At 39.3% G+C, this 27,558-nt stretch overlaps 1 protein-coding gene across 1 annotated transcript in view; it reads left to right on the top strand.

Moving 5' to 3' along the window:
* Positions 1 to 382: 382 nt before the first annotated feature.
* Positions 383 to 27,558, top strand: part of SLC7A2 (solute carrier family 7 member 2) — a 55,156-nt gene continuing 27,980 nt past the window's right edge. Inside the window, exon 1 of the mRNA XM_064149398.1 lies at positions 383 to 433. The gene's annotated coding sequence lies outside the window, so the exon portion shown is untranslated. The remainder of the gene's footprint in view (positions 434 to 27,558) is intronic.

Raw genomic sequence — 27,558 nt, 5'->3', positions numbered from 1 at the left:
TCACACGCAGAACTTCGAGGCATTAGAAGTGCAGCTACATTAGGAAAACGTAGCGACTGCTGGCAGTGAGAAGTGGGTGAGAGCTGCAGGTGAGTTTTCAACGGTTGCTCCCCGAGCGTTAGAATCATAGAATCAACCCGGTTGGAAGAGACCTCCGAGATCATCCAGTCCAACCTACTGGTGCAGAGCGCTCTGCAGCAGCCGCGAGGAGGGCAGCGGCCGCAGCGGCGGGACGCGGCGGGAGGCAGGGGCGCGGCCCGCCCGCCGAAGGCGTGGCCTGGCTGCGGCGGGGCGGGCGGGGCGGGACTGGCGGCCCCGCACGTGTGGGGAGGCCGGACAGGGGCTGCCTGCGGGGAGGAGCGCCCGGCGTGCGGACCCGCCGCCGCCACCGCCGCCCAGCAGCCGCCACCGCGGGGAGCCGTGCTCGAGCTCCGTAAGTGGCACCTTTCTCCCACCTTTCCCTACCTCGGGACCGAGTAGGTGAGGGCTTGGAGGGAGCGCCCCCGCCGGGGCCTCTCGCCTGGCGCGGGCGTGGGGTCCTCTCCATGTTCCAGACCCGCGAGAGGCCCTGGTGTGCGCTTGGAGAAGCTCTGGCTCAAAGGAGTCATTCCTATTGCCAGGCGACTTGCGCGGGGCGGGGAGGGCCGGGGGCTTCTCCACTACCTTTTGAAGCTGCTGTGGGGACAGCGTCCCTGACTCTTCCCTAGTGACCCTGGTCACCGTCCCCGCCAGCTGCAGCCGGGACAGAGTGCGGGATCGGGTGGCCGCGGGCGGCGGCACGGGCGGATGCGGGACACAGGTGGAGAGGCGCACCGGAGGGCTGCTGTCTCCAGAGTTGTGAGACCTTGTTTTGTGCGCCGGGGGTAGCTGTTACTGTAAAGTTTTGGAGGTGTGAGTGGTTAAACTGTTCCACTTGGGTTTCCGTCAGGCCCTCGCTGAAGCACTGGCGTTACCTGGAGGTGCGATCTGTGCAGGTTTTTACTGACTCAAAGAATGCAGTGAGGGCGCAGCTTCAGTTCTTCAGTGCTTTTTGAGAAACTGGGGTAATCAGGCATCAGTGGGGAGCACGTAGTGGATGCAGGTCCCAAACTGTTGTAGAGCGAGGTTAGAAAGGCAAGATTCTTCCCTTCTGCTAACTTTGCATGTTTAAATATAGAAATGTGTTTGAAGTCTGTGCCGTCCAACGTGTGATGCTGCTGGCAGCTGGAGAAAGCTAGTCCAGTGAAATAATATTTAAAATGTAAAGTATCTGAAGCAGCAGATTTAAAAATGTTGGTTATCACTACAGGTTTATGATAGAGTTATGAATCTGATGCAAGCCCTGGGTCTGAGTGAACTCCTTTGACTTGGCTGCACTAAATTAGTTCTGAGAGAGTGAAGGCTGTCACACCACTTGGCTTTGACTGTGAGTGTAGTTCCTGCTGATTGTTATGCTGGTGCTTAACACATCATCCCAGCAGAAGTAATTTACCTGTCAAAGGGATAGAAGTTCTGACCCAAGCTGTGAAAGGAACCCCTTCAAGCCCACCCTCTGCTTCAAAGATATCAATACCTAACATATATTTATTTTAAAAGATTTCAAATACACTTCTCTTTGTATCCTTCGTAATTAAAACCAAAATAAACACACCGAGAGGCATTCAGATATTTCAGAGGTGGGGAATGTATGACAAGGGATCATGGTGTATAGAACTTGTATATATTGAAACAAGCCGATGGTAGTTTGTTTATGTTAGAAAGACAAAACAAATTCTATGAAAAGTTCATGTAGACACTGTGCAGATCCAGAACACAGTGGATCTTGGATTAGAATTTGGATTATGCAGTGTGGAAAATGTTTTGAGTTCTGGTTTGTGTTACCTAATGGCATTAAAACATTGACTGTAAACAGAGGCATAAGGACTACACAAGAACTAAACGTGGTTTTCATTGACTTCTATAATGTATTGTAGCACCAGACAGAAAAAGACATGGTGCTTGCCCCACTCCTTTAAGCAGATGTCCACTGATGCGGCTGATTCCATCTGACAGTGCCTCTGTCCATACAATTCACCTAAATAAGCACTGGTCTCTGATGCACATTCGGCAGGAATGAAACAGCACCAGAAAGACCTAAGTAGCTTTAATGATTTCATTTGAAAGGTGCAGTGACTTTTTGCATGAAATGACACACATATTTTCAGTTTTTTTGCCACAATGTTGCAATGCAGATTATCCATGCACGGAGTAACCTTCTGTCTAACTGATCTTACTAAAATACAGTTTTTGGTTCACCAGACTTGGGTGGAGACTGGCAGTTAGTGAACTTTTAATGCACTGAAGTTTTGATGCCAAAGCTCACTATGTTGGCTGGCATGTGCATGCACAAATGGTCCACCCAAGGTTCTTGATCTCCATAAAAATGCGCTTGATAGGAAGCATGAATATGTAGCATTTTCTACCTTTGTTCACACATAGGTTAAATCAAAATCAGTTTCAACTTTCTTAACTCATTTACTTAACAAAGTACTTAAAGATTACAGTGCATTTGGAGTCGATGTATTAAGTTATTTATGCCATTTATTAAATATTTTAGAGGGATATTTGCTATTTGAACATGTTGCTGTAATAAACAGCAGTGAGTACAAAAATACAGGTAAGATAAAAGATGAATAATAATTTAAAACTTTTAAAAGTGTTTTGGCAACAACACATTTTGAAGGAGGAGACATCTCTTTGTAAATCAGTGTTTGCAGATAGCTGTTACAATGACTAAAACCAGACAGACTCCTGGGTAAGTATGTTGGATACAAGGATCCAGCTCAGAATTCCTCTAGGTGGAGATAATTGCAAAAAAGCCCATGTGTCTTAAGTGTAAAGATGTGAGACTTCATTTTACATGTGTAGGGACCAGAAACAGGATGGACATCTCTGCAACTCTGGGAAAAAAAAGCCCACACATCAGCTTATTTTGGTGTGGTCTTTAGCTTACTTGAAAATGCATATTGCTTGTACCTTTTATCTTACATGCACTGTGGAGGAACTGAGAAAAGCTGTGATATGCATATATTGAAAAAGGAGATATATTAAAAGATTCAGAGTTAAGGTTTAGTTCCTCCTTTTGTGTCTTGGCAGATTTTGTGTCTAAGACAGAAGTGATTGAAGGAGAAATACTTCAAATCATCAAAAAGAAACTTAAGATAAATCTCATTCTCTAAGTTGTCATAGAGGCTGTAAGGTCATAAAGTTCTCTCACCTTTACTCACACAACTTTTATGCATATACCAGAGGTGATCATCTTTACCTCTGCTGGTTCTATAGTTATTTTGTCATCTGTGCATCATGATACAAATATCATATGACACTCCTCCCTCCCAAAGAAAACATGGCATACTTTCTTGGGTTTTCTGCTGTCCCATTTTTAACCAGTTCATAGGCTGGCATACTTCATGGTAGAATCCTTCAGGAAGTTTTTCTTTTGCATAGGCAATATTAGGCAGAGCATTAACATAAATTATAGCATGCATTGTAGGTTACCAATCCTGTCTTTGAGTTATTTAGATTTTTTGGACTAGATTGAGCAATTTTCTGCCATTGCTTCTCTGTTCTTCCTTCAAATACTTCCCGGGCAGTTAGTGATCTATTAATGTCATATAGCCAAAGATGTGGAAAACAGTTTCAAAAGCATGCACACAAATATTATTTCCCTTTAAAGCAAAAAAAATTAAATGTGTTATATTTTTACATACTGAGATATTAAAAATATTTTATATGCTGCTGAAATTGTGTAAAATTATATAAAAATGCTTGGGGTCATGTTTCCATGTCTAAGTTTTTCATATATCTGAAAGTGCCCAACTTCATGGCACCTTTGCTGTTTATCACAACACCTTCAGTCATAATTAATATCATCAGTCCTGCCAATTGCTACTGCACTACACATACAACTACGCATTATCCACTTGGGGTAAGAATGATGCTCATTCCACTGGTTTAGTGGAACAGTTTAGTACTGGTAAGTCAAGGGACAGGGATGTTGGAAGCAAACAGTTGAGCTTTCAGAAAATGATGAACATGTCCTTGTCTCTGCTGGGAAAAGCATTTGCGTAATCTCCCATTATTACTGAGAGTTATAAAGGTTACTAGTAAAAGTGGCTTCTGAGATTCCTAAGTTAAGTCATAGCTGACAGTCATCCAAGATCTGCAATATCATCTTGCCTGATTTCAAAATTGTAATTTATCTGAATGGACGTGCTCCAAGATGAAGATCATTTACAAATGCACTGAATGTTGTCATTGTCTTCACTGCTTCCGGCATAGGATTGCATATGTGTGGAATAAAATGTTCTGCTCGTGAGGTGATTGTTGCAGATCTCTTAATGTTGTGATATGATCTACAGTAACTTTGTACATGGATATACTTTAGTTCCATCAGTCTCACTTGATCATGAACCCCCATAGAAATGAGGTTTCAGTCTGAAAATTTGACAGCCCAATGGCTGATGTTGGGTCTGTGTTTATTGAATGTAACGACGCAAGAGTTGCCACTGGAATAGCATACATAGACAATTGTCATATCTATGCTTTCTTTATTGTACCTGTTAAGATTCTGTCCCAGACTGCATAGATTCCAGTGGATGTGTGATGGTTGTGTGCAAATGCTCATACACCCTCAAGATATATGTTATGAAGAACTAAGGATTAAACGTTAGTATGGTTAAAGTTTGTAACAAAGGCTGTCCATTTATGTATCATAAAGTCCCAAAGAAAGATCTAGCCTCTCAAAATGTAGCCCAGCAGCAGTGAACTTTTGAATGGTATGGAACAGCAAGGGGAAGGACACCACAGCTCTGGTAACAGCTAGCTACTCTAGTTGGGGTTGTGGTTTCTAAAATTCATTTATATAAGAATCCAGGATGACTTCTCCAAAACCTATTTTGGAAGGATAGAATTTCTTATTAGTGACCGAATGGCTGCACACATCTGAGAAGAAGTAAACTAGCCATGCTTGTTCACAAACTCTAGTTCTTCCATCTCACCTCTTTGATTGCCTTTTCCTACCACCCCCAACAGTTAATGTAGGTGACCTGTAAAGAAGTCTGTGTAGTTGCTAAAGAAAGGTGATATTTGGTACCTCCAGTTCTCCATGGGAAATCATCAGAAACATAGTGGAGAGCACACAGCAGCTGCTGCTTCTGATAACAGGAATGAGTCTAGTCAGTGTTGGTGATTCAGTTATGCTGTAGTTCCCTGTATTGCTAATGGCAGGGGGGGTTTGCCTCTCTTTGATAGTAACACCAGGTTTTTGAAGTCTTGTATGGCCATTCTCATTAAATTAACTCATTTCAGAAAATTATTGTGTCAGGTGTACTACCAGAAAGGGATGGTGCTTGATTAGATTTGCCCAGTTTGTACTGGTTACTGTTTATAGGTTGTCTACTGTAGGAAGGTGATAAAATGTAGATTGGTGTCAAACAGCAAAATCCAAATAAATTCTCTTCATAGGTGTTCTGCATGCAACTCAGATGGGAATCATTTGTAAGTTGAGATTAGACTGAAGGAAAAGACAAACTGTATAGAGTGATTTTGGCCTGACTCTTCTATTGTCAGCTGCTTTTATATACAGCTTCATATCTCTTGTGATTTTTGCTTTTCAGAATAAAGTGTTTGGTTGTTGTTTTTTTTTTAAATGTATATATAAATATATTTAAATATAAATATTTTTTATACATAAATATAAACATATATATACACATATATGTAAATATATGTAATGAATTTATTTTTGCTTTAAAGAACATTCTTCATTGTATGACTCCTTTTAGGGAGGAGGAATTAGATTCAATGCAATCTAATCTTTATTTCCTTTGCTGTGAAAACAGTGAATGATGTGGATAACCTGTTCTAAAGCTGTGTGAATTCATGTAGCTAATCCCTGGTCCTTGCCCATTTTGTTTGCTGTTAGTCAGTTCTTTGTTTGGAGTTTGATTGCAACCTCTTTGACAAGACAAGAAAGTGATTATGTTTATTTTATTTTGTTTGTGCAGCTCCATGTGCATTGTGGTTATAGAATAAATAACTGAAATGGAATTTGGAAGGGATTATTTTTTGTCCTCTTCCCAGTGTCCTTCGATTGAGAAACATTTCCATATTTGTTAAGGAAAACGTAACATTTGGATATCATCACAATATCTACTACTCCCATGAGGACTTCAATTAATTCCTCTAAATGCACTGTTTATGAGTGATTTGGTGTAATAAGGATTTTATTTTTCCCTTGAATGTTTTTGGACTGTCATGCAGTTGAGAGAAAATAATGGGATGTGACTCGCCATGAAATACTTTCAGCACTGTGAATTAGATGAAAAAGCTTGTGGATTTATAGAACCAGGATGAATGTGTGATCCTCTCCAAAGATATATTGCTTCAGTGTGCTTTTTAGAAGCTGTAGTTTAGATGGCTAGGCAGTATTTTTTAACCTTGTAATCATAGTCTAATTTATTTTAAAGTTTAAAACTAGCAGTGAGTATTTGAGTGCAGTCAGTTGAAAAATTTAGTTCACTGCTGTAGGGATTTTAATAGAGGGAGAACTTTTAAGGGTAGGACTGAAGAAGTAGATATCATGAAACATCAGCTTTGTTGCATGGATATTGTAGGCCAGCAACAATTCTAAGCTGGAGACTTCCTTTGGTGCTGTTTATAGTAGGTGCCTCTTACATCTACGAATGTATTTATTTAAGAAATATTTTTCAGGAAGAGATGGTTAAGCACTAGGTAAATTGCTGTGCAGACAAAGTAATATCAGAAAAACTACAGTTATCTAGAACTAGATCAATAAAAAGATCCAATGTAAAATTCAGTTCTATGAATTACCAGTGTTGGTTAAAAATATGATAAAAATTACAATTATGATATTCACTGTCAGGTGGAAAAGTCCAGAGAAGCTGAAGTTAGTACTTCTTAAGATGTCATCTATGAAGGGATTTCATAATTGTATCTAATAAGCCTTCATCAGGGTTTTCACTGTTTTTTGGTGACCTATGTACCTTGCCATCCTTTGAAGTGCATCTTATCCTTTCTGTTAGTTTAATTCTGTGCCCCATTATGAATTGGCCCACATAGTTACAATGGATAAAGATTTAAATATATTTTCCTGTTACTTTGTAAAGTACTTTGACTCCTAAAGAAGCCTTAAAAGTGAGTTGCTGTTCCTCATATTCTCACAGTGCTGTCTTTCCTATTTACCAAGTTACCTTTCAGTGCAGTACTTCATGTTTACATTGGTTGGTGTGGAACAACTTTATTATCTTTACAGATTTGTTCAGTTGTAACAAAAATGCTATGCCTGCAGCCCTACACCACCAACATATTTGGAAGCAGACTTGCAGAGCTGAAGTATTTTTCCTAAGGTTCATAACTGCCTTCTCCCAATATCTGCTTTCTTTTCCAGAACCAATGGGTTCTTGTCACTTATCCCTTTATGTGAAAGATCTGAATACCTGGCAGAAAGTCAACATCTTTCTTGTTTTTCAGTATCCAAATACCTGAAACCAAATTGATGACATCTGGTTGTTCTCTTCTTGGGGTCTAGACAAGTGAGTGGAATATAAGCACGTATATTGAATTGAGATGATATGCAGAGCTCCCCATAGTGTCAAGTTCTTTGACTTCTACTCGTGAAAATACCTGGTTGGTGCTACACAACATCTAGAGAAAATCTGGAGGCAAATGGAGACTGAGCACTGTACTTAGATGGTGAATAATAATACTATGGGGTTGTCTGCGGTGGTTTGTTTTCAGTAGCTGAAGATAAGACTCTGCATAAGGAAGCAATAGTGATTCACATGATGTTTGCTCCTGATAGTTTGAACAGGCTTATTTAAGGCTTATGGTAGACCTAGAACACCTGAAAGCTTTGGATGTTCTGTTGCATTTTGCCAGATGCACATTGTTCTCTGGCTTGTGTGAAAGCTAAGGATGCAATATAAGTAAGACATTCAGTGCTGGCTTGTTCACTTATTCTCAGAACATTAGGAAGAAGAGCATACTTTGTGGTCTTTGGCTTTGCTCTTGCTGACTTGCTAGTAAAAATTTCCTTAACAATAAAATAAATAGGACACCAAAATTATTTAAATGCATACTTCTTCAGGAACAAGTTGCTCATAAATATGTTTTCCCATACGGAAAATGTTGCGACTTCACAATCAACGTGTTCTGTGTTTCTTTCTTTATCAACAATATTCTATTATCTTTTTAAACTAAAAGCAATACAGCTTAGCATTAGGTATTGCTTACCTGTTTAGCAGTAATAATAATAATAAACATCAGTAATAACAATAATGATAATAATAATAGCAACTTTATTTTGGTGAAGTACATGACATTCACATTAGAGCTTGAGTTCACAGATGCTTTAGGCCAAGATCATCATAAATTGTGATCTTCCAGTGCTCTCTGCAAACACATGCAAAATCCAGAAAATCATGTACTTTGATTTTAGAGCTTAGTTTTATTGTAACTCTGCCAATTGCAATGTGATTTTCATATATGGTTTTTCTACCACTATTGCATATTTGTCATTTCTCCACCTCTGCTTAGTTTTGCCTATTCTTTTCTGAGTGTCCAACCTCTGAAATTGTATAATCTCTTTCTGGGAATTACATCAACCAGCTATTGCTGAGTCTCCTTTAGATTTTTATAAGACAATTACAAGTTTTGGGGAGCTGAAAAGTAGATGTGCATTTATCCCATGAAAATGCAATTTTTAGCATGTTGGTGTAGCTTGATGCTGAATAATACCATGTGGCAGCAAGTGACCATTTGCTATGCGGTGTTTAGATAGAATGGCTACCTTACAGCAGTGGGGTACTCACTCACTGTCTGATTTTTTGCATGATAGAGAGAAGAAACTGTCTGAGGGGATAAAATCAGACCTTGAAACATACTTTCTCTAAATGAAGGAAATCTGTTCTAATTGTTTCATCATTTGTTCCTTGGTGGGACAATGCTTCTGGGTATCCAGTCCAGAATTGTTTGCAGACTTCCATGCAGTGTCCAACTCTTAGAAATATTTTATTAGACCATTTTAATTTATTACATGCATGTGCTTCATTCTGAGACAATTAGTTTCAACATCAGACTTAATAACCCCATTTTGTATTCTTAATTGTCCCGGATATAAACTTTTATAAACCTTCCTGCAATTTTGCACTACTCTGTAAAGCCTTCTGTGGTGTTTAATTGCATATATACTCCACTTCATTAGCTGCCTAAGCAAATCATTTTGGATTTGTATTAAATAAGAGTTTGCTTTTTTTCTCTATGACTGTTTTTCTGTCCTATGTGGTAACAGATGGGTTGCACTTAGTTCAGTGAGCCAGATGCAAAAAGAGCAGAATTTGCAGTAAAATACTGATGATGTTGCATTTTTATCCACACAAAATAAATCAAGTCAGCTTTCTGATTATGTAAAGTGAATATTTACACTATTTTATTGTCACTGCCCTCGGTGAAACAAGTAGCTTTCCCAGTCTGAATGAGCTTACAGGTATAGTTTGTACATGTCTTACTGAAGCTGTGTCAGCATAAGCGGCTCATGTGCTGTGCTCCAGGCTGCTGTCTCATGTTCCTGCTTCAGTAACTATCCCTCTGTGCATTCACAGCTGTTTGTGGTACTGTGCAATGAACCAGATTAGGAAACTAATTCATTTTTTCCTTGGGATGCCTTTTGAGTAAGGATTGGTTCTCTGTTCCAATTTATCACACGGCCACACACATGGCTGTGCAGCCACAACTAAGGGATGGACATAGAGGAGAGAACAGACTAAGTAGTATGAGCTGCTTAAACTGTACCACCAGTGAAATAAACTACTGAATATGCTCCACACAGCTGTAGAACATACAGTAATTTCTTATATGTTCTCTGATTTTTTGTCATTTCTTCCTTTTAGACCATCATTTGTTCTTTTTAACTGGAGAGAGTACTAGCTGCAAAACTTTGGTCATAGGAGGTCTTAACTCTCAAAATGTGTAAGTTTGGACATTTAGAATCATAATTCTGCTGCAACTCCTGTAGAGTTCAGTTCCATAGTTTCATTCTTTGGACAAGAACTGAATAGAGTAATAAATTTTTAATCAAGATATCACTCACCAAGTGCATTTTCGTGCAGGCTCTTTTAGACTTCCTTTGTAAATTACTTGAATGTGAAACTGTGGGGGTTTTAAAAGATTTTGGATAGTTCCTACTTTGCTTCTACTACTTCTTTGCTATAATTGTAGTTCCATTACTGCATATTTGACCTGATTCTGATTTCTTTTTGGCATCATAAATAGGAAATATTTCCGTAGGAACAAGTGAAATTACTAAAGTTGCAAAACATCCCTCTTTTTCTCTGTCCTCCCCCCTCTCCCCAATTTGCATTTATTAGTAGGTTCATGCAAGCTACCAGAGTTCTTCAGATTTATTTTCTTGTATCTGCTTATGAAAACATGCAGTGTTGCAAAATATTTGTCCTAACAATTACGTGAAACTTGGTCCAAATTACTCCTGTAGAATATAGTGAGCGGGTTAAGTGTCTTCTTTTAAGCTACATCAGGGCACAATTAAATCCAATATTATAGCACAGCTGAAACCTAGCTAATAAAAGTGTGGGTTTTTCAGTGTTCCATATGGTTTCTAAGGATTTGACAACAAACATTGCTGACAGCACAAACAGTGAACTGATCGCAACTGTTTGCAAATGGTAGAAAGGCAGCAGAAATAAAGAATTGTGTGAATGGTGCTCATAATGTTCCCCAGAGGGAAAGCCTAGGGTTGGAAGTGAAGCAAGAAATTGGAAAGAAGCCTGGAAGTGTAAGCAAAGAAGCTCACTCCGTGTACTTTGACTCTCACAATGTTCAGGGAAACAGGACTCTAGAAACACATAGCAGAGTATGTGACATAGGGGACATTGAATTTCTCTGCCTCACTGGAGGAGATTGCATACCCTTGGAAACAGATCATCTGAGTCAAAAGGGAAAATTGTACTAGCTGGTGGAGCATCTGCTTTCTAGGGAGACAAACTTGCAAGTGCTATACATAGAATCTTCTTTGATGGTAAACAAATCCCTTGATAAATCCACTCAAAGGCTGGAAGAAGACCTAAAGCAGTGGTACATAACAACTTTATTCACAGTGCTGCCTCTGTGAAGTGGCATCCTCATAAACAACCAGCAGGGCTGCTGGATGGAAAATGGAGAAATTTTGCATTTCTCTTAGCAAACTTGCAAGCAGGATTCCAGGATAAATAACAACAAACAACTCCACAAAACCCAATGTGGGAAATAAATCTGTGAATTGTAAAGCCTGCAGATTTTTTCTGCCTGCTTGTGCCACTGAATCAGACAGGAAACTTTTATAATGCTGAATATTTTACCACAGATTTCTACTCCAGAGGCCCAGGACATTAGCATTTTTTTTGGAAACTAATGCAGTTTTACTGGTTTTACTGAAATTTATTTGGCTTTGTTCAGTACTGCTGGTAAATTGGGTAAATTACTGGGTAGAACAGAAAGATAACTTTGATCATGGACTCTGAGGTAGGAACCATTAAAAGAAATGTATTTTCTTGCCTGAAGAGATGAAGCTTGATATTGCATCAGCCTTCGAGAAGCAGAGAAGTGGGATACGCTTCAGAGAAAGAAGAGCAAAATGTTGGTGTTAAAATTCACCAGGTTGCAAAATGTGAATCAATATATACTATGCATTCAAACTGATGTTTCAGAATGTGATCCCACACTAGGCTGTGAAGTGAGAAGTAGCTGACTACCCTAAGCAGTGAAGAATGGAAATAAAACAACCACATCGTTCCCATTCTGTGTGAGTTGTTCTGCTGGCCTTTGGTACTTCTTTCAGCAGTTGAACATGTTCTCTTAATTGCTTGCATGTATCACTGGGGACTTGTATGAAGAAAGTGTGTTTGAGCCCTCAGCCACTTGTGGGATCTTGCTCACTTGTTACAGACTGTGGGAATTTAGCAAGGTAACGTTGGCTGGCTGTTACAGAATGTTGGTGAATCTTAAGTTGGCAAGCAAGGTAGCATTCAAAGAGCAAACAATCCAAAGAGCAACCAAAGAGCTGCTTTTGTACAAGGATGAATGTATGACTGGCTTATGTGTGATTTCAGGCTTGTACAGTATTTTGTTTTGCTTTTGGATGGTAGGAAGAAGATACTGCTTGGATGCCTGCCACACTGTATTTTTTATACTGAGACATGCACTATGTACTCAAAAGCATACACTAAGCCCTTTGGATGGACCAGGTGAACAGTTACCAGTATGAAATTTATATCAACAGGGAAGTGAAAGAATTCTGCTATTGATTTAGATAAACGAGCCCTAGAATTCAGTAGCACCTTACCTGAATTCAAAGTCTATGTATCAAATCCATGTCAGCATATGATGAGGCTGAGCTTTCACAACAGTCTCCTCCAGAAACTGAGAATACAGCTGTGGAAACTGAAGATTTAAATAAGTGAAGAAGCCCCTCTTATACAAATGCAGCCTCTGTTGGTTGCTGTCTTTGTCTTTCATAATTCTTTTTCCTCTGGTTTGCATGGACATAAGCGTGTGGACACTGAAATGAAGGCACACTGGAATAGACCTTGGGAAGTATTTTCTTAGTGAAGCAGAACTAAGTGCCTGTATTTTTCTATAGAAGCCTCATTATACTGTTTGAATTTCAGGTCAAGTAACTTGGAGTCAGGTTCATTTGAGATTCCCGTCAGACATTGATACCACATCAGGGTGCAGAGTGTGGTGTCAGTGTTCAGTTTATTATGCAGAATTTGGTGTGGAATTAGACTAAAGTAGCTTTTATAACTGGTATTCTCTAAATACCTCTATTTCCCTAACATGTATCAGTAATGCTCCAAACAAAACAACTAACCTGTCCAAGTTTACATCTTTTTCAGGTGTTTCTGCTAGGGATGGGATGAGATCTAATGTGTTATTGTGAGTCAGCATAATCAAAACTACTGCATGATGACATTCTAGACTTTCAGGTGTTGTGGTAATTAAAGTTTCCATATTACCTGACAGCTCTGCCTTGCTTGAGAATGAACTCCTTGCTCACAGTTATGGCTTCACTAAAAAGGAGTTACATCTTAAGTCTGTCATTTCACAAATGTTGCAGCTGGCATGGTCACCAAAAGAAGTGATGCTGTTTGCTACAGCAGTTTGTCCTTCTCCAAGTGTATTCTGTAGTAATGTTGGTGCAAGACTTTGTACAGCTCTTTAGTGAATTGCACCAGGAAACTCATCTGGGTCAAAACCATTTCTTTGTACTCAGTATTCCTGTTGCTCCATTCATCAGTGTAATTTATGTTGCATCCCCAGAAATGTTTATGTTGTCCCAAGGGAAGAAAGCAGGAGTGAGCATCCAGTCAGGGTATACCACTTATTTTGGTGGAAATGGCAGCTTGAGACATTGGTCTGAATTATGCCATAACTGCAGCTGAAGTGGTGGCAGCACAGAGCTTAGCTGTCTGGTAAGCAGCTTGGAATTTATGCAGGTTGGTAGACCAGCCTCCAGCCTTTGCAGTTGAAGATTCACTGTTGTGTGTGTGCAGTGGTGGTGTCTCCTTCAGCAGCTGATGCAGCTCTGCAGGACTGAAGCCGTACAGGAATACTTCTGGTACTGTGACTTCATTGCCCACATCACTTATGTTTTGGTATATATGGGAAAACTGTGAGAACTACAGCTTGGTTTTTAACTGGTCTCATAAACTGAATTTTCATTGCTAGTTACAGTTCTACAGTACATATTCAAGTTTCTTGTCATCTAAAAGGATGGATCAGGATTGCCTCATGAGTGAACCAAAGCACAGTGAATGGACAGCTGACTAGGAGAACAGCTATGAGAATATGAATCTCATCTGAATTAAAATTCCAGTGTGAAGATCCCAAGGGTGACTTGGCTCTGCCTATACACGCTGTAGTCAAATTGTTGTGCTGACTGTGGTGTTTCACTTTCTTATTCTTTCATATCTCATTTCAAAACTTGTTTCAGTGACAGTTCTGCAGCTAGTCCTGAGCCAAGCATGCCCTACTGTTGCTTTCCAACTCTGAGACTGACACTTCACGTAGTTTTGGTGGTAGTCAGAAAGAGAAGATTCTATTGCCATTTCATTACCTATCTCTACCTGCCTTGCAGTAGTCCATGAAAACTGAGCTCAGTATGATACCATGAAGTAAAAAAAAAAAAAATCTTTTACTGGACTCTTCTTGGTGTGCACGTATGCTCTTACAAAATTTCCTACTCCAAAAGGATAATTTCTTATTCCAGACTGATTGTGGATCTTCAGCTGATGGAGATTTTTCAAAAAGAGGGTAGCACAAAGACTGTACTTGAAAGAGTTGCATTTGCTGTATAGTGGTAAAAATGGAAATCTACATAACCTAAGAAGCATTAAAGAATGAAACCAGAATGTAAGAACTTGCAAAGGAAATAATCCTCCACTTGAGCAAACAGTTGACTAATAAAAAGTAATTCTGCAGGAAATAGCCAGCCAAGCTTGAGCTGTGGGGTGAAACAAACAGATTTCTGGCCTGAATCAACTGAACTGTGTTTCAAAGAGACTTACAAACTGTTTCCATTTTTGTTTGAAGGTATGAGCAGCAATGGCTACATAGGAGCTTCTTATTTTGACAGTCAGGAAAATTGTATGCACATCAGTAGGAAAACACATAAAGCCTCCAACCCATGCTCTTTGTGTGTGTTCAGTTGTTTTACCTCTGCTTCCCTAATACTATTGATTTTTCATAGGTTGAGTTCTTGGACAGGCATTGATTGAGCTGAGTGCTATTGCAGCATGAATAATTGCAGAGTTGTTTGGTTTTTTTAATCTTAGCAGGGCTGAAGAGTTTTTTTGTTTCACCAACTAGGACTCAAAGTGTATTATGGAAACAATTTTGCCATGTGGATGCAATCTGTAGTAAATTCAAGTGCTTTTATAACAAAGCCCTTAATTTTGATGGGATTTCAGTCTTTTTGATTATACATAACTGTTTGAATTTCTGGATCAAAGATAAAGAATTAAGCCTTTTATTCGTCTTTTTTAAAGGCGTAATTGCTGACTCTTGCTTCCCCTCCTGTTCTGGAGCTAAAATAGCTTGGCAGCAGTGTTTGAATACAGTTCCAGTTAAACCAGTTTTGGAGCATAGTTTGGCTGGCCAGAATGGAGTAAGGCCAAAGTACATCAGAGCTATGTTTTAAAACCTAATATTGAGCTAAAATTGTAGCTTTAGTGAGAGAGAGTGATGTACCATTCAAATACAATATTTGTCTTTTTCCTTATCTCCTTTTTTCTCCAGATAGTCAAACTGTACTAGACTACTAGAAACTTCTCAAACTTCTCATGAATCTTAGCAGTCTTCTGCTTGAGCCTCAGTGTGGATAGAAACTTACACAGTTAACTAGTTCTTTGAGAAGTATCTTGCTTTTTAATCATATTGCCATAGGGTAAAATTTAACTTAAAAATCAAGCTGTGTGGGGCCTATAGCACTGCAGATAACTATTGCAAAATAGTTGAATCAGAGAGTCTTTTCCATCTCCCTTGATACCTTCCAGTGTTGTACAAACACAGCTACTTTCAACTGCTTTAGTTTATCTGCTGTTGACTTTAGAAGTACAATTTGCAATATGAAAGGATGACTGCAGGATATGATTTTTAAAGTTTGTGTAAAAGTGATTGTGCATCTTTTTTTCCCACAGTGAAAATGTCTAGACTTTTCTGAACCTTTGTAAAGCTGTTATCCAGACAAATTAGTTCCGTGAATGTGAGCCACATCAATCTCAAGAATTATCCAAATAAATGGGGTCACCAAGTCACTTTACTCTTAGCTATAATACAAAATGTTGCTCATATTCTGAAAAGCTGACAGATATAAAATGGAAATGGCTCAGCAGCTACAGCCTAACTTTTGAAATTATTATTATTATTATTATTATTATTATTATTATTATTTCTGTTAGGCTTCAAGTTCATCTGAGTGTTAAAAGTATTTTCCAGCACAGTTAGGGCTGCCTCTGAGCATTGGTAAGTTTTAGGCATGGATGTCATGGGGAATAACATCTAATGCCAAGTCTAAGAGTCCATCTAATACCCAGTTATATTTTCAGGGAGATAGTTCATTTGGGGGAGATGTCACACTCCAAACTGTCAGTAGCTTCTCTTTCATCTTTTACACTGTTTCAGACTTCATACCAATGCCAAAAATGAACTCTTTCTTATCTCTTATCTTATGAGATGGCTTCTCATCTGCTTTTGATTGCACCTTCCAAATAGCCTTTCATGCAGCATGTGCCCGATACCTGTGCTTTCTTTGTGTGCCGCCGTATGCTCAGTCTGATAAACTCTGAACAAAGAAATCCTTTGAATGCTACTAATGTTCCCTAAGAGTCCTTCTCTTCTCTTTTACACAAACTTCTGCAAATGTGCTTTGTTTCAGTTCCAGGCAGTTAAAAACTGTGAACATTATTTTGTTTGGTCTTTTGTCCGTTGTGGAAGAAAGGGGAGGGGAAAAAAGGCAATATAAATAAATTGAGTTAGGCTAAGTTTAGGAAGAGCCAAGCTCATAGGTTTTAAGTTTCCCCAGTTGAATGATGCTTTTATGCTCTCTCTTTGAAGAGAGCTTGTTAGCAGAACACAACTTCAATCACATGAACTGGCTTTCTGAGGAGATTGTTTTTTTTCAGACTTACAGAGCTTCAGGAACAGGTACAATAAAGGCAATGTGAAATTACTTTAACTCTTTAAGGAGTCATGGCATTCTCATCACGTAACTCATCCCAAGATGTATTTTATGGCAGTAGGCTCAAAATAGTAGAATAGCTGCCTCTGCAATCTCAGAGGCACGTTCTGCTTGTTTGGATGATTTATGTCTAGGTCATGACAGAATTTCTAATGTCATACACTGACACAGATATCATAGCAGAGAGCAAAGTTATACTTAAAAAAATAAATACTGGGTTCTTTATCCTGAAGGAATAGTTGTCTTTGATCTCTTTGATCTCTGGACTCAGTAGCTCTATTGCATTTTAGTCCTCTTCTCATGTTTTGACTTAACTATCACCAGTTTCATATAAAACATCATAGTCAAGTGTTGAGCCCATTGATGTCCTTCGAGAGTAAATCCACTTTTTTCTGCTGTGGGCAGTTTTTCTATTTGCTGTTGCCTGCCCTAAACATCTTTTTAGAAGTGTTTTTGGCTGTTGCATGGTTGTCTGCAGTTTGCAGTTTGTGGTGGGTTTTGCAATAGCCATGAATCAATTCTAATGCTTTGGAGAATCTTTCAATTCTTATTATGTTTTCACATCTCTTTGTGATTGTGGGGAATTTCAGAGTAAATTAAATAAATGCTTTGATCATTAGAATTTTGTTAGAGTTTTTTAAAATAAATTAAAAGAATTAAAGAACATTTTTATAGTGGAGCAATTACTGTATCTCAGTGGTTTCCTGTCTAATGAATGACTCTGGTTTCATTCATCTAGTATAATGCTCTAGGCTAAAATAATAAAACCAAACCAAAAAAACCTCTTTAAAATTTCGTCTGAGGTGAGTTTTATTTTTTAAACTAATACTTGCAATTGATCACTTAAATATAATGTATTTTGTGATAGCTTTTGGTATTCCAGTCTACTGAGCAAAATATGAAATTTAAATACTGCTTTAGAGAAGCAAACGTTCAAATTTATTAAGATGCTCATGAGATTGTTTTAATCTGTGCTAAAACAGATGGATATTGCTCCTACATTTTGAAGAACACTCATCACATCAGTCCAGCTTTCTTTTCTGGATTTATCACATAAGCAGCACGATTACAGTTAAGCAGAGCAGTCAATAACTATGAGGTCCTTGGTAAAAAGGAGTACCTAGCACAAATCATGTATTGCAGAACGGCAGTGACTTTTTTGTCTGAATCCCATATTGCTATCAATGCCTCCAGTTAATTTTCCATGTTACAGGATGAACTCTGGCACCACCTGCTAATGTGTCTGAAAGTTGCTACTGGCATGTGATGCTGTCTGCACACTACTTCTGAAAAGCAGGCTTAATATTTATATGTGCATGGTATTTCAGTGTTAGAAGAGCTGTATTTTCATGAGAGGGTATAGTTAAAGGGAACAACATTTGGGTAGAAAGCTGTCCAGGCTGTTCTAATGAGTCCATAAAAGATTTCGAGATGAGGCTGTTCTTTGCATGTAATAATTAAGGTAGAAAAGAACGGAAATTTCAACTTAGTATGTATGTAAAATATTAAAAAAAAAAAAAAAAAGGCCACAATTAGGGAGAAATAAAAGAAAGTGAATGTAAATTATGGGAGTTTGGTTCTGCTCCACCCTCTTTAGCTGCTGGAAACTGGAGTTTTGCATGAGAATTGCATGTGCATTGATGGTTGCATTTCTGGAGTCAGAAATAAAGGAGCAACTGTCTGCCAAAGTGCCATTTTCTGATGGCCAGTAAAAGCAATGCATAGGATAAAAAAGGTCTTAGCCAAGGTATACTTGCAGACAAATTCTTTATCATTTAAACTAGCTAAGAATTTTAGATTACACACGCAGGATTTTACACTGTTTAACTGTATATAGTAAAATAGTGTCTGGGAGTATCTGTTCATAGTATATAACAGTTAAGCTTCACATTTTAATAGTACTTCTGTGAGGAATATGTAATTACTCTTTGAGACAAAAAAAAATGCATTATGAAAACATATCTCATTACTTATTAATCAGATGCAATAAAAATTAGTAAGTAGGTGAAATATTCTATCTAGTACTAGTTAAGGGAATTAGAAGTAATTTGACACTCAATATTTCATCCAAAAAGGATTATGCATACTCTAGTTACTCTCTCGAACAAGAAGGTATCAGGTATCAGAAGCTGGTAAAATGAGATATCTTTCCTGGCTGTAATTTCCCATGAGGTTACCATAGATCATTGCTTTTCAGGTAATGATCTGTTTTCTTGGTTTGGCCCTTGAAACAGTGAATCTGCCCTGGCCATCTTTTTCTCCTGGGGCAAATAAGGAATGGTTTGTTGCTAGATCCTGCCTAACTCAAGTTGCTTCCATTGCCTCCAGAGCTCATGAGAATGTTAGAGAGGAGAAGAGTTTTATTCCAGCCATAACAACAAAGACGGCTGAGCCACCCACAAATAAATTGTCCTTTCTCATAGTAGGCACTGAGAAGAAATCCATGAAACAGTGTAGCTTGCACTCACAGACATGTAAAAACCCACCCACCCATTATGTGAAAGGATAGCTCTTTGGTTAGGTGCCACGACATACAGGCTAGACTAGGTATCACCAAAGACATGTCCTAGACTTTTAGAAGCCTAGCTTGTGCATTTGGGGTGGGCTTTTAAAAGCAAATAGAATTGGCTGTATCAGGATATGGTGTCTTATAGGATTTTCACCACATTTTACTCACAGTATGGGTCAAAATAAGGCTATTTTAAAATAGATCTAGAAAAAAATATTCAGTAAAAAAAAGGGGAGAATTGTCTTGTTTCACTTAAGTGGGTGACAAAAAGTAGAAAGAAGTGAATATGCAGTTAAAGGACAAACATGAGATAATTTGTTATGTACATGTTCTTGATCTTCTGTGTTGCTAATGTTCAGTGTGTAACAGGTAAAGGAATATATTTGAAGGAATTCATAATTACCTGTCTGACACCCTACGACCTTCTCAGTCAGAAGCTGGTCATGCCATTCAAGAGCATTGTATGTGACAAGGGAAGACAGTGACTGAGAAGAGGAGGTGGTATGAAATATTTATGAGATGCTCTGTGTTCACTGAAGATAGAATAAGGAGTTATACATTTTTGGGACTCTCTGTTGCCACAAAAGAGTGAAACCAGAAAGCTACGTTTCAATCAATCTCTATGTGGGCTGTACCAGTCACTTTCCAATTGCTGTGTTTTCAGGATAATTTGGATCACATATATGTGAGTAATTTATTTTAACTCCTGCATCAACGGGTAACATAGGGGTTTTTCTGCAAGCAACATTTACATGGCTTGTTCCTGTGCCATTTGGTAGCCAGTGAAATAGCTTCCTAGGTACTAGAAAGGCAATTTAATGCTCAAATGACTTTTGTTTCTATGAGTGAAACAGTCTGCTGGAAAAGCTGTGGAACTGCTAAGCTGCCAGCTTTTCCAATACCCTCCCTCCAGACAATTTATATGGAAGATAAAGTTGCAAGTAAAGGGCCATCATACTTTCCCTCTGGGACTACAGAAGCACATGTGCATGCATACTAGTTGGGCTTTGCCTGGAATGTTAGTGTTGTTCCAACAAATATTCCAGAATATTCATCACTTTATGAACATATGCTTGTGCTGTCTTACATGTTTTTTATGCTCTGCTGAAATGACTCTCCTGCTATTGCTTAACTTGTTCTGGACTTACACTGAGAGGATCTGGTTTCTTCAGGCAGTCTTGCCAGTGCTTCAGGTTTTGGGCATGAAGTCAGATCTGCCTAGGTCAGTGAAGCAGCAGCCTTAACCCTCATCATGGTTATGCAACTGTCATGTATAACTGTCACTGGATTAAGATATAAAGGAATACTTCTTTCTTAAGGGAAGTTCATAAAGGGCTTTTCTATGCATCTTCAGAAGTTGCTGAACAAAGCCTTGCTGTCTGCAGTGCTCTATTATGTGAAGAAACAGAGCACTTCAGTCTGTGCAGGTGTAAGCTCTCTGGAAAGCTTCAGTTTGTGATTAGGCTGCCATAGGGTCACTTCCCATAGCTTTTGTTTGGCCACTTGGAAACCTGTGATTAAGTTCCCAGTGTGTGACTAGCAAGGTCAGCATTGGGTTTTGCTGAGTTTTGAACTTGTAGTCATATTTTACCCATCAGATGCTACATGCAGTCAAGCTGTTTATTGACTTGCTTAAAAATACTGAGAAGTTTGAAAACCTTTTCATAAAATTACTCACCTGAAGGCTATACAGCTCTTCAAGCTCTGTTCACTATGCATTAGACGTAGTAGTGCTATTTAAAGTCAAGAATGAAGAGGAAAATCTGGCATTCGTTGCCACAGTTATAAATAATGTTAGATGTTAGATCTAGACAGGGGCAGAATGTATGCAGAGTATCTGGCTGGAGTGTCTACATTTAATGTCAAAGGGTAACGCTCTGTAACAGGGTTACTACAGTGACTTTGCAGTAACTTTTTATTTTGAGGATTTCAAATGTGAAGGAAGTGCAGGGAGCAGAAAGTACCCTCAAGGAATGCAGAGTGGTCTTAACACCACTAACTTCAGAACACAGAATGCTGTTTAATGATTCTGGAATCAAGCCTTACAAATGGAGCTTATTTATATCATGTGAACTAACTGTTCCTGTTTATGTTGTTCTGTATTGTTCTGATATATAAGCTTAAAATAAATCACAGCGGTGCACATCATTCACTGGCTCTGTCTGGTGTGAGTGATGCCTGCCAGTACTGATGGGCACGTCACAGTTCAGTTCTAGATTCCCACAGAATGGAAGCAAAATACTTCTGATTTAATATTCAAAGTCCAGTGATGGATCCTGGTTTAAATCCTTCATCATTGTTTCAGAGCCTCAAGGGAGATTTGTCAAAACCTTTATGTAAGAATGTCTTAAATTAGTTCTTACCACCTTTGACTTAAGATAAGTTAAATATGGAATATAAATAAGATTAAATCTTTGGTTTCTGTAAGAGAAAACAAACTTGGCTTTTAAAAACTGTTATAACTGGCAGATAATTAATGTGTACTTAATTTTAGATGGTCTATTCTGAAAAGGTTGCAACACCTTGAGTAGGTGAGATAGTCATGTTTTTTGTAATCTCTTTAAGATGTTTTCTTTTCCATGTGCCAGAAGAAGTCGCATCAAAATAAATAAGATGTGTAATAGGAAATCCTTCCCTCCTCTTACTCCATCACACTTTCATAAGCAAAGTTATTGCCAGTGGCATCCAAGATTTCCTCTAGTCCTATATTAGATATATTTACCATAGAATTGCCAGGGCTGCAAGGGAACTCGAGGATCACCTAGTTCTAACTCCCTCTGCAATGGGCAGGGATTCCTCACACTAGATCAGGTTGCTCAGAGCCACATCCAGCCCAGCCTTGAAGACTTCCAGGGGTAGAGCTTCCACCACTTCCTTGAGTAACCTGTTCCAGTGTCTTACCACCTTTATGGTGAAGAACTTCTTCCTAACATTCAATATGAATTTACCCATTTCTAGTTTTGCTCCATTCCCCCTAGTCCTATCACAGGATGTTAGGGGTTGGAAGGGACCCAAGGAGATCATTGAGTCCAACTCCCCTGCTAGAGCAGGACCACACAATCTAGCACACATCACAGAGGAATGCATGCAGACAGGCTTTGAAAGTCTCCAGAGAAGGAGACTCCACAACCTCCCTGGGGAGCCTGTTCCAGTGCTCTATGACCCTTGCAGTAAAGAAATTCCTTCTTGTGTTGAGGTGGAACCTCTTTTGCTGCAACTTACACCCATTTCTCCTTGTCCTATCACAGGGAGCAGTGAGCAGAGCCTGTCCCCCCTCTCCTGAAACCCATCCCTCAGATGTTCATAAACATTTATCAAATCCCCTCTAAGTCTTCTCTTCTCCAGACTAAAAAGTCTCAGGTCCTTCAGTCTCTCCTCATAAGCCATGCCCTCCTGCCCCCTAATCATCCTCATAGCCCTCTGCTGGACCCTCTCCAGCAGATCCCTGTCCCTCTTAGACTGGGGAGCCCAAAACTGAACACAGTACTCAAGATGAGATCTCATCAGGGCAGAGTAGAGGGGAAGGAGAACCTCCCTTGATCTGCTGGACACACTTTTCTTAATACACCCCAGGATCCCATTGACCTGGCAATTATATCACAGCCTGAAGCAGATCTCCAGCTCCTCCTGCTTATTCCCCATGCTTCGTGCATTGGTATATAGGCATTTCAGGGAGGGAGTTAATCTATGGGCTTTCACTCTTGCAGTCTGGCCATTCTCACCCTCTTCCATGGCCACCAGTCTAGCAGTAAGCCCTGCTTGTGCTGATTCCTCATTACTTGATTCCCTTGGTCCATCTCTGTAAGACTTAAAGAGTTCTTGTGTGTCCCCAGCATGCTTCAAGGTAACAGGCTGAAGACTCTTGTTGGCCTCCCACTCTGATGTACCATCTCTTGCATTCTCTCCAGCACACAACTCATTGTTATCAACCACCCCTGAGATAGCAGTGGAGCTGACACGTTGCCCCACAGTTGTCTCAGGCTTGCTTACAGTAAGCCTGGCTTTCACCCTCCCTCTCTTCCAACGTAGTTTAAAGTATGATTTATGAGCCCAGCCAACCCCTGAGATATAAACCTGGTCAAACATGCTGAGAAGTGGTGATATCTAGGCATGGGACTGGGCCACCACTTCAGCTATCAAACCAGCCAGCTGAGGGAAAGGAGGAGAGAAATTAAGCAAATCATTAATTATTTGCTTAATTTCTGTTCTTCACCATGAAATTGGGCTACTCTGGGGGCTGTTGAGCTTTGCCTTTGTGGCTCCCCTGTGGAAGCACACTGGACCACACAGCTAAAGCTGTTCAGAAAAATATATAGACTTGATAGAAATTTTAGAAGCCTCCTCCAGAGTTCAAGCATGTAAAAGATCTCTTATGCTTTCTACTTTAAAATCAGTGGCTAGGGAATCTAGAATCTCCCTTGTAGAGAATCATCAGCTTTTGTGCAAATCAATACAATTTTTGGCAGGGTTGAGATTTAGTTTTGATCATGAAATCATTGGTTATACCTTCCTGTTATCACAGAAATATTTTCCCCATGACTCCAAATACTGTGTCAGGGTTTTGGTTTTTTGAATTATTTTATCTGGTTTTAAAGAGGACAGAATAGATGGAATTGAACTGATGTCAGCTTCTAAGAGGCTTTTGCTTATGTCTTACACAAGAGGCTGTCATGGAAACTTAGTAACCATGGGGTGAGAGGTAAAGCCCTGTTACTCATTAAAAACAGCTTTAAAAGGAGTAGATAAAAACAGCAACCTTCATATCACTTTTGCAGGCATTTTCCGGCATGGAAAATAATTGTTAATGACATACTTCAGGAATGAAGTAGAAATGGAATTAATAGAAATTTTCTGGACATAATTATTTTTAGGAAAAGTGAATGTTTGTTACAGATGATAACTGGAAAGATTTCCCTTTTTTTTTTTTTTTTTTTTTTTTTTGGTCACAGGAAACCTCCCCACTTGTAGTCTTTCCAGTCTGAAAATCATATATTAAAAAAAACCCAAACCACAAAAAAAAAAAAAAAAAAGAACCCTCCCTTCACAAATATAAAGAAAGCATATTCAAAAGAACTAAAAATACTGTAAACAATGATACAGCTTCTAATAATAAATAACTAAGATCCCTCAAAAAAGTTTGATAAGTGTTAAAATGTCAGCTGCATTTGCACAAGCTAGGGTAATAACTATGAAACGTGCCTAGATACCTGCCTAAGTTGCAATTAGAAGAAAATATATGTAGCTGATAGTATGTGACTATGCATTTGACTCAAACACAGACTATTGTCAGAAATGGAATACTTTTAAAGTTCACTTCAGTTTGAGATGTGAGTTCCATCAGCCTCATGGAAAAGCAGAGTATGATGTTATCCCATAGCTTACATCAACAAATCACAACGTTTAATAATTCGGTTTCTTTCTACTTGCTCTCATTGAAACATTTGTAAGTTCATGTCTGTGATGACTGACTTGTGGTGCCTTCCTCATTCTCCTTCCCAAGCTGCAATGTGGAGCCACATCTGATGCTCCTTTCCCAGGAGGAAAGGAGCATCTGTCTCATGTCTCTGGGGAGACATGTCTCTGGGAGACTGCTTCATTTCAGTCTTGCAAAACGTGGCATTGCACTGTATTTTCATTTACAGACTAAGTGTTACTTTTAACTTTGATTTTTTTGGTTATTCTTTGTGTACTTTACAAACTTTTCTATCTAAATTTCCTGTTTGTATTTATTCTCTATTCAAGGTGTGGGTTTGGGTCTAAAACGTATGTGTGTTTTTTTCTCTAAAGAGTATGGCTTTAAATAGTTACTTGGCTTCTCCAAGACTTCTTCAAAACTGATTTTAGACTTGGGGACAGCACTGTGAGTCATTGCTCCAAACATTTTCTTTAGACCCATGGGAATATTTGGAATGCAACAAATGATAGCTTGTAGCTGTTTGAGATGTCCTTAATATTACACTAAACTACTTATTCTTGGGTCAAGTTAACTAGTAGGAAGCTGTGCAAACATATGCCTACTTCTATTTACCTAGGAAATTCAGGTTTGCAGATTTATTCTTCATGCCTGTACTAGTCTCATAGTATATGATTATTTTTAACAGGATGCATTAAGTTTCTCTTACAGAAGGTCAGGATGTGAGGTACTTTTTTCTTTCTAAGTACAAGAATATTATTAAGAAAAAAAATGACAGAATTGGTAAGTGATAATTTTAATCAGCACAATATTCTGTAGGGACTATTCTCAGTATAATCTGCTCATGCCATGAGAAGCAAACTATATTTATATTTTAATAAATAGGAAGCCCTTATAAGGTGCTGAAATTTATTCTTTTCAGAAATGATCCTGTCATAAAATTATATCAAGCATGGACATTACTGTTGAGCTTCATAAAGATTCCTTCTCTGTGTTACATGTTGGTGGTCATAGAATCATAGAATCATAGAATCAACCAGGTTGGAAGAGACCTCCAAGATCATCCAGTCCAACCTATCACCCAGCCCTAACCAATCAACTAGACCATGGCACTAAGTGCCTCAGCCAGGCTTTTCTTGAAGACCCCCAGGGACGGTGCCTCCACCACCTCCCTGGGCAGCCCATTCCAATGGGAAATCACTCTCTCTGGGAAGAACTTCTTCCTAACATCCAGCCTATACCTACCCTGGCACAACTTGAGACTGTGTCCCCTTGTTCTATTGCTGGTTGCCTGGGAGAAGAGGCCACCCCCCACCTGGCTACAATGTCCCTTCAGGTAGTTGTAGACAGTAATAAGATCACCCCTGAGCCTCCTCTTCTCCAGGCAGATTACCACACAGATTGCACTGATTTGATGTTTTGGTAGTAGCCTGGATTTTTATTTTCAGAACCACTAAAATGCTAATCTTGACATAGTTGAGACTCTTGCTGGCCTTTGATGAAGCGTTTTATGAATACTGTTACATCTTCTCAAGTCCCATCAGAGCTGCACAAGCTGTAAAACTGCATTGTGATCTTTGTTGTTTTTTTCTTGAGCCTGTCAAAAGTTGTTTGTTACAGTCAGCTGCAAAGTCCTGAGTTTCAGGGCAAAGTAGCCACGTGCTGTGCAGAGCACCATCGAGGAATTGCAATGGTTCACTGAGGTCCCAGTCTTGCCAGCACTTTTGTTCATTTTTAACTTCTCTCATGTATGAGCAGTCACCTGTGCAACAACATGAATATGCTTTCATAGAGGTACATCTAGTTATGCAAAACTCCACAGCCTTTCTCCTGCAGCTGTGAGGCTGTGTCTGTGAGACAAGTCAGAGACAAGAGCTTTCAATCAGTTTGGCATTTAGACTTCTCCAGTACTTTGTTTCACTCTGTGCAACAGTTTCGCAAATGAACCTCAGCTGGAGTCCTGCGTCCAGGTTGAGAGCCCTCAATAAAGGAAGGGCATGGAGCTGATGGAGTAGGTCCAGAGGAGGGCCATGGAAAAAATCAGGAGGTTGGATCACCTCTGCTATGCAGACAGGCTGAAGGAAGTGGAGGTGTTCAGCCTGGAAAAGAGGAGGCTCCAGGGAGACCTAATAGCAGCCTTCCAGTACCTAAAGGGGGCCTACAAGGATGGAGAGAGACTGTTTATAAAGGCCTGTAGTGATAAGACAAGGGCCAGTGGTTTCAAACTAGAGAAGAGCAGATTTAGATTGATGTTAGGCACAGGTTCTTTGCCATGGGGGTAGTGAAACACTGGAACAGGTTGCCCAGGGAGGTGTTTGGGGCCCCATCCCTGAAGATATTCAGAGTGGTGCTGAACATGGCTCTGGGCAACCTGATCTAGTTGAGGATGGCCTTGCTGACTGCAAAGGGAGTGGGACTGGATGACCTTGGGATGTCCCTTCCAACCCAAACCATTCTGTGTTATTTTTTTTTTAATTTAAAATTCCTTGAGCATGAATTTCTGTATAACTCTGAAATGATGTCTGCACACTTTTGACACTGCAAGAGAAAGTCTTAAAGGAAGGGTTGTCCTTTCTGTAGGAAATAAAATAAATAAAATAGTTTTCTCTTTCAGTTCATTCCCTCTGATACGGTCTACTATTTCATGTCAAGAAGAGAATTTTGATCCATTTTGTTATGGAAAGAATGTATTGTGAAAGTCCTTGGGGTATGCAGAGAACTGTTGCACGAGGCACTGCAGTTTAAGTGTGATATAGTTGCTAAGGAGCAGAAAAGAAGTCTCTAAATCCAGAACCTAAGCTATAAAGTAACGTTGGTCAAGACACAGTTGGATTTGTAACTGGAAACAAACTGGGGAGCCAAAAC

The sequence above is a fragment of the Pogoniulus pusillus genome, chromosome 9, assembly GCF_015220805.1.
Source record: "Pogoniulus pusillus isolate bPogPus1 chromosome 9, bPogPus1.pri, whole genome shotgun sequence".
Classification (NCBI taxonomy): Eukaryota; Metazoa; Chordata; class Aves; order Piciformes; family Lybiidae; genus Pogoniulus; species Pogoniulus pusillus.
The sequence above is the reverse complement of the archived record's forward strand: the minus strand, read 5'-3'. Positions and strand labels throughout refer to the sequence as shown.